Genomic DNA, 18,574 nt, shown 5'->3' on the forward strand with positions numbered 1-18,574 from the left:
ACCTCATCGCCCGCAGCGAGGCCCTAGACGTCGTCGACGCCCATCGCCTCCGTCAGTCCCGAGACCGACGCCCGTGCCTCTACGACTTGGCGTCTTCAACCGCCGTCCGCATTCTTGGTTTTGTGGCGTAAACCAAGAAACCCACCTTCCGTCGCCACTTGCGCCCTCGATCCAGGAGTGGACGCCACAACTACCGCCCGGCACGAGCTCCGGTCCCGGCTGCCCTTTGAAAGCATCTAGGCCCCTAATTCTAGTTTTGGTAATTAATGACAACGGTTTGTGGATTAACGATTTCATTTGAGAAGATGAGTATAGGTTGATTCACGGATGAAAGACATTTGGTTGTGAACGTATGGAGTTTTGGAGATGATGAGTAAAGCTCGGGCTCAAGGCAAAGGTATAAAATAGGGCTTTTATATTTTACCGGTCACAAGGCGTTTAGTGGATGAAAAGTGACCGGATTTGTTGGATAGTTAGCCGTACTATCAAGAGGGGTTGTGTACTCATGCTTGACGGGTCTTTAGTGCCATTTTGCTCAAAATGTCTAGTTGCATGCATGAGGGCTAACGGCGTTTTGAAAAGTTTTGAAATAGACTAAGTTCGAGCTCACTGAGTAACGGCGGACAGTCCGCACCTGAGGGGCGGACAGTCCGCGCTCGTTCCAGAGAGCTTGCAGAGGCTCTGGTGGGCTGGCGGACTGTCCGGCCCAGAGGGGCGGACAGTCCGCGATCGTTCCAGAGAGCTTGCAGAGGCTCTGGTGGGCTGGCGGACAGTCCGGCCCAGGTGGGCGGACGGTCCGCTACTGTATTTCATTTTTTACCAGAAAGGGTGTCTCTCTGGTGTGGGCTTCAAAGTTAAACTGCGGACGGTCCGCTCCTGAGGCGCGGACGGTCCGCAGGCTAATCTCAAAGTTGTTCCAGAGACGATGTTAGTCTCTGGTGGGGTTGGAACTCTTAACTGCGGACGGTCCGCCACTGGGGCGCGGACGGTCCGCCAGGGCTTAACGGCTAGTTCTGACATGCATTAAATGCACTCTGACTCACTGGTTTATAACGGCGGACAGTCCGGTTTTTGAATCGCGGACGGTCCGCGACTTCGCAGAAAAGAGTGTAACGGCTAGTTTTTGGAGGGATGTCTATATATACCCAATGCCCGGCCATTGGGTGACTCTCTTGGCCATTTGGATAGCATTCTTGACACATTAGAGCTAAGGCATCCCTCTCTCACACACACTTGCTTAGAGATTGCATTTTTAAGAGTGTGAGAGCTTCCTAGTGCATTGCATCAAGAGTTTGAGCTTTGTGGCATTAGGGAAACTTCAAGCAAGCGTCATCAACTTGTTACTCTTGGGAGTTGCCGCTCCCTAGACGGCTTGGAGAAGTGGATTTCGTGGAGCACCTCCAAGGAGATTGTTGAGGAGCCCCGATTTCGGTTGTGAGAGGTCTTGTGCTCACCTCACCGGAGTGGTGAAGAGCAACTCTAGTGGAATCGAGGTGTGGAGCGGTTCCTTGATTCAAGCCGGCTCAAGATCAAGAGGTTCTTGATAGAGGAGCGGTTGATTCTTGGAATCCACCTCAACGTGGATTAGGGGTGACCGGCAAGTCATCGACACCACGGGATATATTCTTGTGTCAAGCTCGGTTACTACTCTTGCTCTCTTTTATTCTTGTCTTTACTTTGAGCAATTTACTTTACTAGAGCTTAATTCGTGTCTTGTCACCCTAGGTTGCAAACCCATCTAGAGATTGTAATAGCTTGACATAGGGCTTTCCTTTGTTACTAATTAAATTTCTCTAGTGTTGTTGGGTTTAGTTTTTAAACCGCCTATTCACCCCCCCTCTAGTCGGTGTTCTTGATCCTACAAGTGGTACCAGAGCTAAGTACTTCATTAATTAAGGATTTAACCATCTTGGAGTAGAACAATGACTAGTGATCATGGGATTCATGTTGGGAAGCCACCGTTCTTTGATGGGAACAATTATGATTATTGGAAGACTAGGATGTCGGCTCATCTCAAAGCCATGAGTAGAAAGCTATGGAGAGTAGTAAATGATGGATATGTCATTTTGGACCCAAAGAGTTTGACACCCCTAGATGAGGAAAATGAGACACTAAATGATCAAGGGGTTAATGTGCTCTTTAGTGCTCTTGATGTAAATGAATTCAATAGAGTCAAGAGCCTCACCAATGCAAATGACATATGGAAGAAGCTCATGGAAATTCATGAGGGTACATCAACGGTGAAGGAGGCCAAGCTATACTTGCTTAAAGGAAATTTTAGTGAATTCACCATGAAGAAGGATGAGAGCATAGCCGAGATGTTCAACCGGCTAAATGACATTGTAAATGATCTCAAGGGACTTGGATTTGAGGTACCGGATGGGGATTTCAACCACAAGTTTCTTAGATGTCTTCCGGAAAGATATGACACAATTGTGACCTTACTTGTAAGGTCAAATGTGAAGACCGCAACTCCCACACAAATATTGGGAGAAATTCTCACCCATGACATGTTCAAGAAATCTCAAGATGAAGCTCATGGTGGAGAAATTGATATGAAAAAGAAAAGTGTGGCATTCAAAGCTCAAGATAGCAAAAATGAAGAAGAAAGTGGATGCCAAGAAGAAGAATCGGATGAGGAGATGGCTCTTTTTGTCAAGAGATTCAATAGAATGATGAGCAAGAAGAGCTTTGGCAAGAGAGGTCAATCATCAAGAAAAAATCCTTTTGTGGACAAGACTTGCTTTAATTGTGGTGAAGTAGGTCATATCATTGTCAATTGTCCAAACAAGAAAAAGGACAAGAAAAATGATGAAAAGAAGAAGAAGAAGTTCATCAAGAAGAAAAAGAATGGCCAAGCTTATTTTGTTGAATGGGATTCCGATGCAAGCTCCGATGATGATGATGATGATGATGACAAGCCATCCAAGGGAGTTGCCGGGATCGCCATCAAGGAGGCTCCATCACTCTTCTCTACACCACATTGTCTTATGGCAAAGGGTGGTGCAAAGGTACAACAAGATGATGAACTTGATGAACTTTCATATGATGATCTTGTTGAAATGCTTAATGATGCCGATGAATTCATGACAAAGGAAAAGGCTAAGTTGAGGGACTTGAAGTTGAAGTTTACTTCTCTTCAAGATTCCTATGAGGAGCTAAAGACTTCTCATGAGAATCTCAAAGAAACTCATGAGAAGCTTGAGGAAGCTCACAATACCTTGCTTAGTCATGAAAGAAAAGCAACATTGAGCATTGGTGTTAGTTGTGATTTAATTGATGATAAATCTTGTGGCTCTAGCTCTACTAGTTCTTTGTGCACCAACCTAGACAACTCATATTGCAATAAATCTCTCATTATGGAAAATGATTTGTTAAAGAAAGAGGTTACTTGCTTGACTAATGATTTGAGAAAATGCTATGATAGTAGAGCAAAATTTAATCATTGTTGGGCAAGCCAAAAGTTCACCTTGAACAAGCAAGGGTTTGGATATATTCCTAAGAAAGGGAAGAAGGCTTTTGTGCAAACCAAAACTACCTTTGTGAAGAGTAGTGGCAAGCCATATTGTGAAAAATGCAAGAAGGTTGGCCATGTTGAGAAGAATTGCACCAACAAGAAAGTCATATCCTTTGATTCAAGTTACATGCTTATGAAAAATTCAAATGGCAATGTTAGTGCAAAATTTGTTGGGATACCTATAAATGGTGCTAAAAAGAATGCCATTTGGGTGCCAAAAGTCTTGGTCACTAATGTGGTCACTAACGCTCAAGGACCCAAGAAAGTTTGGGTACCTAAAAGAGTTACTTCCTCTTTGTAGGTGAATTACAAGTCCGGAGGAAGACATTGGGTGCTTGATAGTGGATGCACTCAACATATGACCGGAGATCAAATGATGTTTTCCTCTCTAGATGAGAATGTGGGTGGCTATAGTGACATCATTTTTGGTGACAATAGCCGGGGCAAAGTCAAAGGAGTTGGTACAATTCCTATCTCAAGCAATCATTCTCTCTCAAATGTATTGTTAGTTGATTCTCTCAAGTTTAATCTCTTAGCGGTCACTCAACTTTGTGATTTTGGATATAAGTGTAGTTTCACTAAAGATGATGTTGTAGTGACTAGCTTGGATGGAAAAGATCACATCTTTACGGGATTTAGACATGAGGATGTATATCTTGTGGATTTTGCAACTAAAGAGGCAAATTTGTCCACTTGCTTATTCACTCAATCATCTTTGGGTTGGTTATGGCATAGAAGGCTTGGTTATGTTGGCATGAAACAACTCAACCGAATTTTGAAGCATGATTTAGTAGTTGGCTTGAAGAATGTGAAGTTTGATAAAGATAAGCTTTGTAGTGCATGTCAAGCCGGAAAGCAAGTTGCAAATACTCATCCCACTAAGAGTGTCATGTCAACCGAGAGACCTTTGGAATTATTGCACATGGATTTATTTGGTCCTACAACTTATAGAAGTATTGGTGGAAATTGCTATTGTCTTGTGGTAGTAGATGATTACTCAAGATATACATGGGTTTTCTTTCTTCATGACAAGGCCGATACATATGACATTTTCAAGAAATTCTTTACAAGGGCCGAAAATGAATTTGAGCTTAAGGTGAAGAAAGTAAGGAGTGACAATGGAAGTGAGTTTAGAAACACAAGAGTTGAGGAATGGTGTGATGAGAAAGGAATCAAGCATGAATTCTCAACCAAGTACACTCCGGAACAAAATGGTCTTGTTGAGAGGAAAAATAGAACCTTGATTGATATGGCAAGATCAATGCTCTCCGAGTATAATGTTTCGGACAGTTTTTGGGCCGAAGCAATCAACACGGCTTGTCATGCCTCAAATAGATTGTATTGCCATAGATTTCATAACAAGACCCCATATGAGTTGCTCATTGGAAGGAAGCCAAATATATCATATTTTAGAGTGTTCGGTTGCAAATGCTATATTCTCAAGAAGGGAACTCGGTTATCAAAGTTTCAAAGCAAATGTGATGAGGGTTTTCTTCTTGGATATTCATCTAGTAGCAAGGCTTATCGGGTCTACAACAAAACACATGGCATTGTTGAAGAAGCATATGATGTTGAGTTTGATGAAACCAATGGGTCTCACAATGAACAAGAAAATCTTGATGATGTGAGAAGTGATGGTTTGAGAAATGCAATGAAAAATATGTCAATTGGTGATGTTAGACCAAGAGAAGAAGATGAAGATGAAGTTGGTCCTTCTATCTCTATTAGAGTTAATCCTTCAACTTCTATCTCAAATGATCAAGCACAACAAAATATACAAGATTCAAGTAATGATGATTCTCAAGTACAAGATCAAGTTGGTTCATCTAGTGCACCTTCTTCATCAACTCAAGAACCCATTATTCCTCAAAGAATTCTTCATGTTCTTGCAAAGGATCATCCGGTGGATCAAATCATGGGTGATATTAGTAAGGGTGTCCAAACTCGATCTCGCATTGCTTCATTTTGTGAACATTATTCTTTTGTATCTTTTCTTGAACCTAACCGTGTAGATGAAGCATTGAGAGATCCGGATTGGGTGAATGCTATGCATGAAGAATTAAATAATTTCACCCGGAATCAAGTTTGGGATTTAGTTGAGAGGCCCAAGAATTATAATGTTATTGGCACTAAATGGGTCTTTAGAAACAAGCAAAATGAAGATGGAATGGTTGTGAGGAACAAGGCAAGATTGGTCGCTCAAGGCTTCACTCAAGTCGAAGGTTTGGATTTCGGTGAAACTTTTGCTCCCGTTGCTAGATTAGAAGCTATTAGAATTTTATTAGCTTATGCTTGCTCTCACAACATTAAACTTTTTCAAATGGATGTGAAAAGTGCTTTCTTGAATGGCAAAATTAGTGAACTTGTTTTTGTTGAGCAACCTCCCGGTTTTGAAGATCCCAAGAAGCCAAATCATGTATACAAGCTCTCTAAAGCTCTTTATGGTCTTAAGCAAGCTCCACGAGCTTGGTATGAAAGATTGAGGGATTTTCTTATCTCTAAGGGCTTCAAAATTGGTAAGGTTGATACTACCTTGTTCACTAAAGATATTGGTAAAGACTTGTTTGTTTGTCAAATTTACGTCGATGATATTATCTTTGGTTCAACTAACCCAAGTTTTTGTGAGGAATTTGGTGAAATGATGTCTAGGGAATTTGAGATGTCCATGATTGGTGAATTGAGTTTCTTTCTTGGACTTCAAATCAAGCAACTCAAGGAAGGCACCTTTGTGTGTCAATCAAAATATGTGAAGGATATCTTGAAGAAATTTGGAATGGAAGATGCAAAACCAATCAAGACTCCTATGGCCACAAACGGGCATCTCGACCTAGATGAGGGAGGTAACCCGGTTGACCAAAAGCTTTACCGTTCTATGATTGGTAGTTTGCTTTATTTGACCGCATCTAGGCCCGACATCATGTTTAGTGTTTGCATGTGTGCACGATTTCAAGCCGCACCTAGAGAATGTCATTTGACCGCCGTCAAGAGGATCTTGAGATACTTGAAATATTCTCCTAATATTGGCTTATGGTATCCCAAGGGTGCTCATTTTGATTTGGTTGGATTCTCGGATTCGGATTATGCGGGGTGCAAGGTTGATAGGAAGAGCACTTCTGGTGGTTGTCAATTTCTTGGAAGATCTCTTGTATCATGGTCATCAAAGAAGCAAAATTCCGTGGCTCTTTCAACCGCCGAAGCGGAATATATCTCGGCCGGAAGTTGTTGTGCTCAATTATTATGGATGAAGCAAACTCTTCTAGATTATGGTGTGAAATTTGATGAAATTCTCTTGTTGTGTGATAATGAAAGTGCCGTGAAGATTGCCTCTAATCCGGTTCAACATTCAAGAACCAAGCATATTGATATCCGCCATCATTTTCTTAGAGATCATGTGAACAAGGGTGATATCAAGATTGATGGTATTGGCACGGATGATCAATTAGCCGATATTTTTACCAAGCCTTTGGATGAATCTCGGTTTTGCAAGTTGAGAAATGAGTTAAATATCATTGACTTCTCAAATGTGGCTTGAAAACTAGCACATGTGGCATATGGTTCTTTCATGCACTTCTTGTTTCATTTTTATGAATTTTTGAGGTATTTTTGAGCCATTTATGAGTTTTCATGATTCTACTCGATTTATTTTTGAATTCTTGTTGAAACTTGCTCATATAAGTCGTTTGAAGGTTTTCATGCAATATTTGAGATTTTTGGATTTTTGTAAGAGCAATGATCCCAAATTGGAGTTGGAATTGAGAAAATTGGCAGAATTCAGACTTGTCAGATTTTTGGTAGCGCGGACGGTCCGCGGGTAATAGGCGGACAGTCCGCCGTTAATTGGACTTGTTCACCAGAAGCTCTGCAGAGAAGTTGTCAATCGCAGAAATTCATTGCGGACAGTCCGCAAAAGGACCGCGGACGGTCCGCGCATGTTGGGCAGAGGAAGTTCAGTCAGTTGCAGTGAAAAAAAAATTTCAAAGGCGGACGGTCCGCCAAAGGACCGCGGACAGTCCGCGACTGGACAGAATTGTGGGGTCGGCCAGACTCGACTTATAATGGGTGCCCCCCTCACCTCCCCCACCAAACCGAACACATACTCCAAAAGTGTCTCTCTCTCTTTCTCTCTCAAGCACGTGGGGAAGACGACAAGGTCAAGCCCTTTTGGAGTGGTTCCCGGACGGTCCGAGCACATCCCCGGACTCTTCTCAAGATAGTGCATCATGTCCTCGCGGTATTTCAATGAATCCCTAACTCTTGTTCTTGGATTTCTTTATTGGAAAGAGTTAGGGTTAGATGCTCCGATCTATTTTTTGGCCATGGATTCTTAAAAATACTTGGGGGATCTTATTCCTAGTGATGAGGAGATGCTATAGTTTAATTTTGGTTGGTGGATTTGAATCAAAACTCAAAATGTGGATGAATCAAAGATGAGGGCGATTTTGTGTTCCTGCGCAGAACAGATGGGTCGCGGACAGTCCGCCTGATGGACGCGGACAGTCCGCCGTGGTAGTTCATGAACCGCGGACGGTCCGCGTTCAGAAGTGCGGACGGTCCGCTACTATCAGATTTTCAGATCAGTGCTGAATTGAGTTATATCATTAAGGATTCATTCTATTGCTTTAGTAATTGTTCTTATGGTTAAATCTTGATCTCAGGCCACCCCGGAAGATCATCAAGGTAGCTTCTAAAATCAAGAAGGCTATGTCTTCCAAAAGACAAAGAGACAGTGATGACTCGGATGATGTGGACTATGCTCCAAATGTCAGTGAGATGGCTGCAGCTTCTTCAGTAGGAGATGCAGGTGATGAGTCTTCAGAGGAAGAGACTGAAGGAGTTGATGATGATATTACAGATTTAATGGGGCTAGATCTACCTAGCCGTCAGTGGACTGCAGAGAGCTATGCCAATGCAAGAGCAGTGGATCAATTCAGCTTACCTCGTGACACCAACATTCTTTTCTTCAAAACCGAGGTACAAAAAGATGTTTACTTTGGTCATCTAGTTAAGAAAAATGTATTCAAACATCAGACCATTGACATAGGCTACATGAGACAACAACAAGTCATGACTGATCTAGTAGATAGATTTCAGCAAATGGGGTTAGCTAATTTTCTGCAGCATAGGTGTGATTGGAATGAAACTGTGATACGCCAGTTCTATGCCACCCTAGAGATCAACATGGTTGAGGAAACTTTTAGGTGGACAACTGGGAAAAGAACCTATGGTGCTACATTTGCACAGTTTGCTGAAGCAAATGAATTGGATTATAATCTCATCACTAGTGAGCAAAGTATGAATATTGTGTTAGAAAACCCTCTAGATGAGAATGACTATCCCATGTTCTATGAGCCTGCACATCTTGGAATTGCTAGAACTTTTGGGGGCACTCAGGGTCTGAGGCATCATCCTGCAGTGATCAATAAGATTGCTAGAGTCACATTCATGCCTAAGAGTGGCAACAAGGACAAGATTAGAGGACACTATTGGAATGTGATATCTCATGTCATGAATGGAAATAGAATCAATGTCATTGCTCTTATCATGGATCAGCTTGCAGACTTGAGGCTTAACATGGAGATGAACTTGTACTTTGCTCCATACATTATGTCCATCATCAAGGTTAAGACTAGCTTCAGAGGGTTATGTGAAAGCAAGCACACTCCTTTCAGGCCATTCAAGAATGACAATGCTTTTCTCTTGAGGCCTTTGACTCCCTTCCCTGGAGATGATATGGATGCCGAAGCACAGGGGCAAGATGATAGTGATGATGATGCTCATATGGGAGCAGCTGCAGCTCAGCATGCCATGCCACCACCGCATCCTCCAGCACAGCAGCAGTGGGCTCCTCCAGCTGGCTACTTTGATCCATACTTTGCATCCATGCAGGAAAGCATGTCCTCTCAGATTGCGGGGTTGGCTAGTCAGATGCAGAATCAAATGAACCTCAACTTTCAGAACATGCAGCAGCAGATTTTCCAGCCCATGATGACACAGATGCAGGGATTTCATGAGAGCTTACACTCAGATATAGCAGCCCTTGACTCACGTTTTGAGGATTTGCCCTCCTCTGAGCAGTTTGAGCAGCTTGAGCAGAGACAGGAGCAGCTAGAGCAGCGCTTTGATGCTTTCAGCACAGCCTTCACAGGGTTTTCTGATCATTTCTACTCAGTGTTTCCAGCTCCAGTGCCGCCTCCAGAGTTCTATCCGCACCAGCCGTTCTACCCACCGCCACCTCCTCCACCAGCCGTTTGACTTTCTTGGCAATTGATGCCAAAGGGGGAGAAGGAGCTTTGGAGTGCCTGGATCTAGGGGGAGCTCATGGACTTCTTATGGAGATCATTCGTTTTCAGCTTCCGCTTGCCTCACATGTTTTATATATTTGTGTCTTTCATGAACTCTATTTGAGACTTGTGTTTGGATTTGAACCTTGGTTTGTAATGTGTGATGAACTATGTTAGTTTGCGCTACTCTTATCTATTTATGTTCATCTTGTGGTTGTGAGGTCGTGCTAACCATGCTAAACTTTCATATCATATATCTATTGTATCTTGTATGCCTCGATTTCCACTTGTAGGGAAAACTCTGTCAAAATTCTCAAATATATATGTGCTCTTGGTATTCATGAAAATTTATATGCACATATCAAGGGGGAGTTCTCTCTACTCATCGAACTTGGTGAATTTATTCATATCATATTCTGAAATTTTCAAGAAAATGAGTAAGTTCTTCCAAAGTTCAATTCCAAGTCCACCTTATGCCTAGTGTATAAAGTTGACTTGAAAACTTTTATCACTCCAAAATTTAGTGTTGTCATCAAATACCAAAAAGGGGGAGATTGAAAGCATCTAGGCCCCTAATTCTAGTTTTGGTAATTAATGACAACGGTTTGTGGATTAACGATTTCATTTGAGAAGATGAGTATAGGTTGATTCACGGATGAAAGACATTTGGTTGTGAACGTATGGAGTTTTGGAGATGATGAGTAAAGCTCGGGCTCAAGGCAAAGGTATAAAATAGGGCTTTTACATTTTACCGGTCACAAGGCGTTTAGTGGATGAAAAGTGACCGGATTTGTTGGATAGTTAGCCGTACTATCAAGAGGGGTTGTGTACTCATGCTTGACGGGTCTTTAGTGCCATTTTGCTCAAAATGTCTAGTTGCATGCATGAGGGCTAACGGCGTTTTGAAAAGTTTTGAAATAGACTAAGTTCGAGCTCACTGAGTAACGGCGGACAGTCCGCACCTGAGGGGCGGACAGTCCGCGCTCGTTCCAGAGAGCTTGCAGAGGCTCTGGTGGGCTGGCGGACTGTCCGGCCCAGAGGGGCGGACAGTCCGCGATCGTTCCAGAGAGCTTGCAGAGGCTCTGGTGGGCTGGCGGACAGTCCGGCCCAGGTGGGCGGACGGTCCGCTACTGTATTTCATTTTTTACCAGAAAGGGTGTCTCTCTGGTGTGGGCTTCAAAGTTAAACTGCGGACGGTCCGCTCCTGAGGCGCGGACGGTCCGCAGGCTAATCTCAAAGTTGTTCCAGAGACGATGTTAGTCTCTGGTGGGGTTGGAACTCTTAACTGCGGACGGTCCGCCACTGGGGCGCGGACGGTCCGCCAGGGCTTAACGGCTAGTTCTGACATGCATTAAATGCACTCTGACTCACTGGTTTATAACGGCGGACAGTCCGGTTTTTGAATCGCGGACGGTCCGCGACTTCGCAGAAAAGAGTGTAACGGCTAGTTTTTGGAGGGATGTCTATATATACCCAATGCCCGGCCATTGGGTGACTCTCTTGGCCATTTGGATAGCATTCTTGACACATTAGAGCTAAGGCATCCCTCTCTCACACACACTTGCTTAGAGATTGCATTTTTAAGAGTGTGAGAGCTTCCTAGTGCATTGCATCAAGAGTTTGAGCTTTGTGGCATTAGGGAAACTTCAAGCAAGCGTCATCAACTTGTTACTCTTGGGAGTTGCCGCTCCCTAGACGGCTTGGAGAAGTGGATTTCGTGGAGCACCTCCAAGGAGATTGTTGAGGAGCCCCGATTTCGGTTGTGAGAGGTCTTGTGCTCACCTCACCGGAGTGGTGAAGAGCAACTCTAGTGGAATCGAGGTGTGGAGCGGTTCCTTGATTCAAGCCGGCTCAAGATCAAGAGGTTCTTGATAGAGGAGCGGTTGATTCTTGGAATCCACCTCAACGTGGATTAGGGGTGACCGGCAAGTCATCGACACCACGGGATATATTCTTGTGTCAAGCTCGGTTACTACTCTTGCTCTCTTTTATTCTTGTCTTTACTTTGAGCAATTTACTTTACTAGAGCTTAATTCGTGTCTTGTCACCCTAGGTTGCAAACCCATCTAGAGATTGTAATAGCTTGACATAGGGCTTTCCTTTGTTACTAATTAAATTTCTCTAGTGTTGTTGGGTTTAGTTTTTAAACCGCCTATTCACCCCCCCTCTAGTCGGTGTTCTTGATCCTACACCCTTCACTGCCGTCCACCGCACGGTCCATCGGCCACAGCACCTCCACGACAGCTCTCCGTCGACACTTGACACCAGTGTACCTGCAATCCGAAGACCAAGCGCACGATCGCACCGTACGGTTGACAATTCACTCATCACAAGCAGGATAGAGTACTCAACATTCCTCAATCTCCCCCTTGATGAGTGCATTGTCAACACACCACAAATGAACCAAGATTGAAACAAAAACAGTGGAAAACAAAGAAGCAAGAAAGAACTCGAACAAGTGACAAAAGCTCGAAAGAAGCAAGAACAAGTCACTTGACCAAGCAAATATCGATTCCCTCAGACAAGGGCAACGGCTCGACACAGTCGATCAAACACAAGCATGACTCCTCAAAGACAGAGGCAGGGCTCGACACAGTCATACCAGAAGCGGAGGGAAAACCAGGAGCTAAACAAAGCAAAAACTCCCACTAAATGCATTTCCCCCTTACCAGTGCAACTCTCACCAAATGTATGCACCCTCAAGACCATGCATGAGGAACTCAAAATTTTTGAAAGAAACCAAGTTTGGGTTTTAGTCGAGCCTCCACCTGCTTGTAATCCCATCGGAACAAAGTGGGTTTTCAAAAACAAGCAGGGTGAGGATGGGTTGGTTGTTCGAAACAAGGCTCGTCTTGTTGCCCAGGGGTTTTGCCAAAAAGAAGGGATTGATTTTGAGGAAACTTTTGCCCCTGTTGCTCGTTTGGAAGCGATTAGGATTTTTCTTGTATTTGCTGCTTCTAAGGGTTTAAAAGTTTTCCAAATGGACGTTAAATCCGCCTTCTTAAATGGTTTTTATCGAAGAAGAGGTTTATGTGAAACAACCCTCTGGTTTCGAAAATCCCAAGTTTCCAAACCGTGTTTATAAACTTCAAAAAACACTTTATAGTTTGAAACAGGCACATAGAGCTTGGTATGATAGACTGAAAATATTTTTGCTGGCTCAGGGTTTTAAAATGGGATGTGTGGATAAAACTTTGTTCATCATGCGGTCTGGCACTGATTTTCTATTAGAATCAGAAAAAGCGTGTCCAATATCTTTGGGCTCAAAAGAGGCAACAAACGCTGAATGAGCAAAGCCAGCGATACTGGTTACCTTGGACCGTGTGACTCGTTCATTGAGGTCACCTAGCATCTGTTGAGGCGGATGACGACGCTGAATGTGTCGCGGTGCTTCCCTTGTCGAAGTTGCCTCCTCCTCAACCAAAGCTGGTGCCTCCTCAGGTGCAGCTGGTGAAAGCTGAGTCACCTGCTCGATCGGCCCCGGGAAGTAGACGTGGTAGGATCGAGGCCGTCATCATCGTCCGAGCTCGTGGCGGAGGCAACTGGGTCCACAGCACGCGTGGTAGCCTCAGCATCACCCTCCGCAGCTTCTTCCTCCTCATCTTCAAAGATGGAGGTGCCGAGCTCATCCTCTCCTGCAACTTCAAAGACAGAAGCATTGCACGGTGCAGTCTCGTCGAAAGTGACTTCACAAGTCTCTCTAACGATGTTAGAATCAATAAGCAACACACGGTATGCTCTGGAATGAGATGCATAACCAAGAAAAATACCGTCAGACAAGCAAGACTCAAACTTATCAAGATTTCCTTCTTTCAGCACAAAACACCAGCAACCGAAAACTCTGAGATGGTCAACACGGGGCTGGCGTCCAAATCGCAACTCATAAGAAGTCTTGTGCATGAAAGCACGCAGGAAAATATGATTGGACATATAACAAGCGGTGTTAACTGCCTCAGCCTAGTACTTTCTAGGAGTCCTATGCTCATCGAGCATCGTCCTAGCCATCTCAACCAATGTCCGATTCTTCCGCTCTACAACCCCATTCTGTTGTGGAGTGTAAGGGGAAGAATACTGGTGTTAAAGACCTTGATCACTGCAAAAGGTGTCAAAACGAGTATTTTTTAATTCTGTGCCATTGTCACTGCGAATCGCTCTCATGGCCTGGGGTAGCTCGTTTTTCAACCTCAAGATCAAGTCTCGAACAAACTCGAAAGCTTCATCCTTGGTTCTCATGAAAAAGACCCAATAATAGCGAGAAAAGTCGTCCACGATCACAAAAACGTACCACTTCCCACCAACAGACATCACCCGAGAAGGACCAACAGTGTCCATATGTAGCAACTCTCTAGGGTGAGTGGTCATCACCTGATTAACAGGCGAATGAGAGGTGGCAACCAACTTCCCGTGGTGACACGGGTGGCAAACAAGGTCCTTTTCAAACTTCAATTTGGGCAATCCACGGATTATGCCAAGTGAGCTAAGTCTAGACAACAAATCGAAGCTCAAATGTCCAAGTCTCCTATGCCACTTCCACAGATCGGAAGAAGGACCAGCCAACAAACAACAAGAAAGGGCCAAACGGAGTTCTAGAGAAATCGACCAAGAAAACTCGGTCACGAGGAACGATCCGGCAAACCAGGTCTCCTCTGGAATCCAAAACTCGAGAACAATCCTCCTTGAAGCAAACTTCAAACCCCTCATCAAGAAGTTGCGAAACAGAGAGCAAATTAAAGCCAAGATTCGAAACCAAAGCAACCTCTCTCAGGGTGAAGTGATCAGAAACTCTGACAGTGCCAACACCACGTACCTTGCCCTTACCATTATCCCCAAATATGATGTATTCTTTGTGGCGCGTTGGGGTGAGGCTGGAGAACCATTTGTCATTCCCGGTCATATGGCGCGAACAACCGGAGTCCATGATCCACCTGTTCTCCAAGGCTCCAACCTGCACATCAATAGTGAGACAAAGGGTGAGCAAATGTCTCAACACTGGGGTTAGCAAAGTGAGAAGCAAACCAGTGTCGAGCCATTTGCTCTACAGAAGGGTTAGCAAAATCAGGTAAAGCGTATCCCCTGTCCCATCGACTGCGAGGCTGACGATCTCCACCACGAGGAAATCGTGGTGCATCGTAACCTGCTCCAAAACCTCGGTCCCGTGGTCCATAGCCGTACTGAGGACGACCAGGAGCACAACCGGCAAAGCGACCACCCGCTGGAGCACGGTAACCTCCACCGTCTCCCTGTCCTCCACCTACATGGCGCGCCCTAGCATCTTGCCTACCACCACGCCGAGAAGGACCATGCACCCGAGCAGAGTACATGTCCGAGTTGCGTCTCTCCTGCTCACGCCTCACAGCCCGCTTCCTTCTGAAGCAAAACTCCTCCAGGTGACCTTCTCTGTCACAGTACTCGCAGTGGTACCTTACCTCTCTCTTGGGAGGTGAAGGCCTCGCCTGCGGACGGGGAGGAGCAACCCCCTTCTTCTGGGCAACCTGGGTTGTGGCAGCAGGGAGCGTATCGAGGGGATTCCTCAGCTCATTGGGCTTTGGAACCCAAACCTGCTTCTGTGGAGGTGCTTTTTGTGATTCTTTCAGCACACCATCCACGGGGTCAATAAGCGAAGGCTGCGTGCTCGTGCTAGCAATGTTTAGAGCACTTGGAGCTCCAGCAGCCTTGCCGATCTTACCATACAGCTTGTCAAAGTCTGACTTCGTGTATGTGTAACTGACCCCAAAACTATCACCACGCTTAAACTGCTTGATCATCATGCCCAACTACGGCTCACTGCTAGAAACCCAACTCAGAATCACCCTAAGATAGGTATTCTGATTCTCCAAGTTGGCTTTCTCTACCGCAAGATTATCCAAATCAGAAATCAAACCAGGGCAAACATGACAATCAATAGGTGGGCTAGACTCCCCGACCTTAGTCTTTCCTAAAGACTTAATCAAAGCGTTCTTTTCATCTAGTTCCGACCTAAGCATGAGACACAGCTTACACGCACCAAGCAAAACTGGCCTAGACTTCATCTCCTCTAGCTCGCACACAACGGTAGCGAATTTAGATTGCAAAGCGGCTAGATCAGACTTAAAGATGGGACACTCATCGCATTCAAGCACATCACTAACTATGGGAGCGTCCTTGACCAGTTCAAGCTCATGCTTGGCCTTGGCTAGCTCGTGAGATACGTCAGCAAGCGAAGTCTTAGCAACATCTAAGTTCGCGATGTTCTCATCATGCTTCGCACGGAGAGCAACAAGATCATTCATGTGAGATATGCAGCCAGCGCATTCAACCTCACCAGATTTCTCTCTAGCACAAGCCAGCTCAGCCCTAAGCTTTCTACGCTCTCTAGCTGCTTCCTTAAGCAGCCTCTTCTGGTTGTCGAGAGCGGCGTACAACTCCCTAACCTCAGTATCAAGAAGGTCAATAGTGGAGTTTATCTCTGAATCACTCTCGGATCCAGGAGAAGAGCCGTCGTGCGTCGGTGTAGCATGTCCGCCTGGAGACGCACGAGCACCATTGGCTTCACCCGCCATGGTGCAGAAACCTTTGCGCCGACCGGCCGCCAAGCAAAGGCCGATGAAGCCGGTGGCATCCTTGTCCCGCTTCTTCTTCTTTTTCTTATCGTCGTCGTCAGAGGTCGGTGAAGAAGAGCGGTCGGTGTCAGAGCACTTGTCGAGGTCGCTGAGCTGCACCAGGAAAACCTTCTCCCACTTCTTGGCCTTGTACTAGAAGCGCTTCTTGAGCGACTCCTTGTCGAAGCGTCCTCCCCTGTCACGACTGCGGTGCTTGTGGCGCCGACGCTCCTTGTTGGAGCCTCCCTCGTCGCGGTCGCGGTTGCGGTAGTAGTCGGGGTTGTTGTTCTGACCACCACCGGACTTCTTGGGGTAATCGGCGATGAAGTGGTTCGAATCGCCGCAGTGGCAGCATCCGGGGTTCTTCCGCCTCTGCCGGTTGTGGTAGACACGCTGGAATTTGTTGATGAGGAGGCACAAGTCGTCGTCGCCCAGCGACTCTAATTGCTCATCTGTAACAGAAGGCAAAGAGGCAAGAGAAAAGCCAAGAGCAGAGTTAGCGTTAGAGCTTGAACCACCTGGGCCAGTCACAAGAGCGATGCTGTTGGAAGGAGGGGCACCATTAAGCTTGGCTCATGTCTGGTTATCCACCTCCGTGGCCTTGAGCTTGCTGAAAAGCTCATTCACGGTCAGAGTCTCATAGCCTGCAGACTCGATGATCGTGTTCACCTTGAGATCCCACACAGAGCGGTCAAGTGCGTAGAGCAACTTGAGGGCCTTCTCGTGCTCTGTGTAGTCAAGGGCATCAGCAGATCTGTTCGCACTGACTTTGTTCACAATCGATTGAAACCGACTGAACATGTCGCCAATGCTCTCACCCGGCCCCTGTGTGAAATTCTCGTATTCACGCCGGTGGGTCTCAAACAACCTAGCCTTAACCTGAGGTATGCCCTCGTGGTAGTTCTCAAGGTACGTCCAAACTTTGTGGGCTTTCTGAAAACCCTGGACGCGTGAGAACTCCGCACGAGAAACGCCAGCGAACAAGGCATTGATAGCCTTGGCGTTAGCCTCGTGCTCGGACACCTGAAGAGGAGAGGTCCGAACGGCAAGCACCTCGTACGCCTGGTTCTTGGTGATATCCCAGACCTCGGCTCCCATGCTTTACAAGAAGGCACGCATGCGAACCTTCCAATAAGCATAGTCTTCGCCGGAAAACACTGGGATCTTACCAAGACTTGCCATGGTCGCCAAGTGGTTTTTGAACCGGTAAAGGTACTGAAAACCTCAACCAAGCTCTGGTACCAATTGAGGGACCGTAAAGACGACCAGAGGGGGGGGGGGTGAATGGGAGCCGATTGAAAATTCTCGCAATCGAAAGATCGGCCTAAGATCCCAAGTTCGTATTCAACCCTCAAGTCCTAGGTGAAGTGTAGAGTAACTATAGAGGAGCTACACTTACACAAAACAACCCTAGGAACAAGCGAGAAGTAATGCGGAAGCAAACAGCGAGAAGAAGCTGCTAAAAAACACACACGGTATACACACCGGTTGAACCGACGTCAACGTATATCTATACGCCGGTTGAACAGACAAAACAACACACTTGTGGGGTCGCTGGTCAACATACACCGGTTAATCCGATGCTCGCCGAGAGCTATGCACCGGTGCAATTTGCGAACAGCAGAAAACCCTAACGCGCGAAAAACCTACTCACCGATTGATCCGACGCATACAACTTCAAAGCGTCGGTTCATCCGGTGATAAGAAAAACAGAGTCCAGAAACGTTTTTCCAGCCCGCGACCTTTGGATACTTCGATGATTGGAGGATCAAATCAAGTTCAAAGGAGCTCAAATTTTGCAGGCATGTTCACAAAGGACTTGTGAACATGTCCACGGAAGGAATCGACGAATCACTCCATGGTTTGGGAGGAATCGAGGAATTCCCAAGCAAGAACAGGGGTTTCTCTAGAACTCAAAAACTTCGATCCGAGGGGACTCGTGATTCCGGGAGTTTTAGCACTTGGCTAGATGTATTAGAATCACTTCAAAGAGTCACACAATCACCACGAAACAACCTCTCATCTCATACTCAAGAATAGACAAAGGAAAATCGAAATTCATCCAAACGAAGCACAAGATGAACAAGATTGACACGAGATTGAAAGCCCCGAGGGCACAAGGAGGGAAGGGCCTCCTTTCCCACACAATCTCAATACAAAACATCTCAAGAATACATACCTCTAGTTCTCATCCTTGA

The sequence above is a fragment of the Panicum virgatum genome, chromosome 2K, assembly GCF_016808335.1.
Source record: "Panicum virgatum strain AP13 chromosome 2K, P.virgatum_v5, whole genome shotgun sequence".
In the NCBI taxonomy this organism is placed as follows: Eukaryota; Viridiplantae; Streptophyta; class Magnoliopsida; order Poales; family Poaceae; genus Panicum; species Panicum virgatum.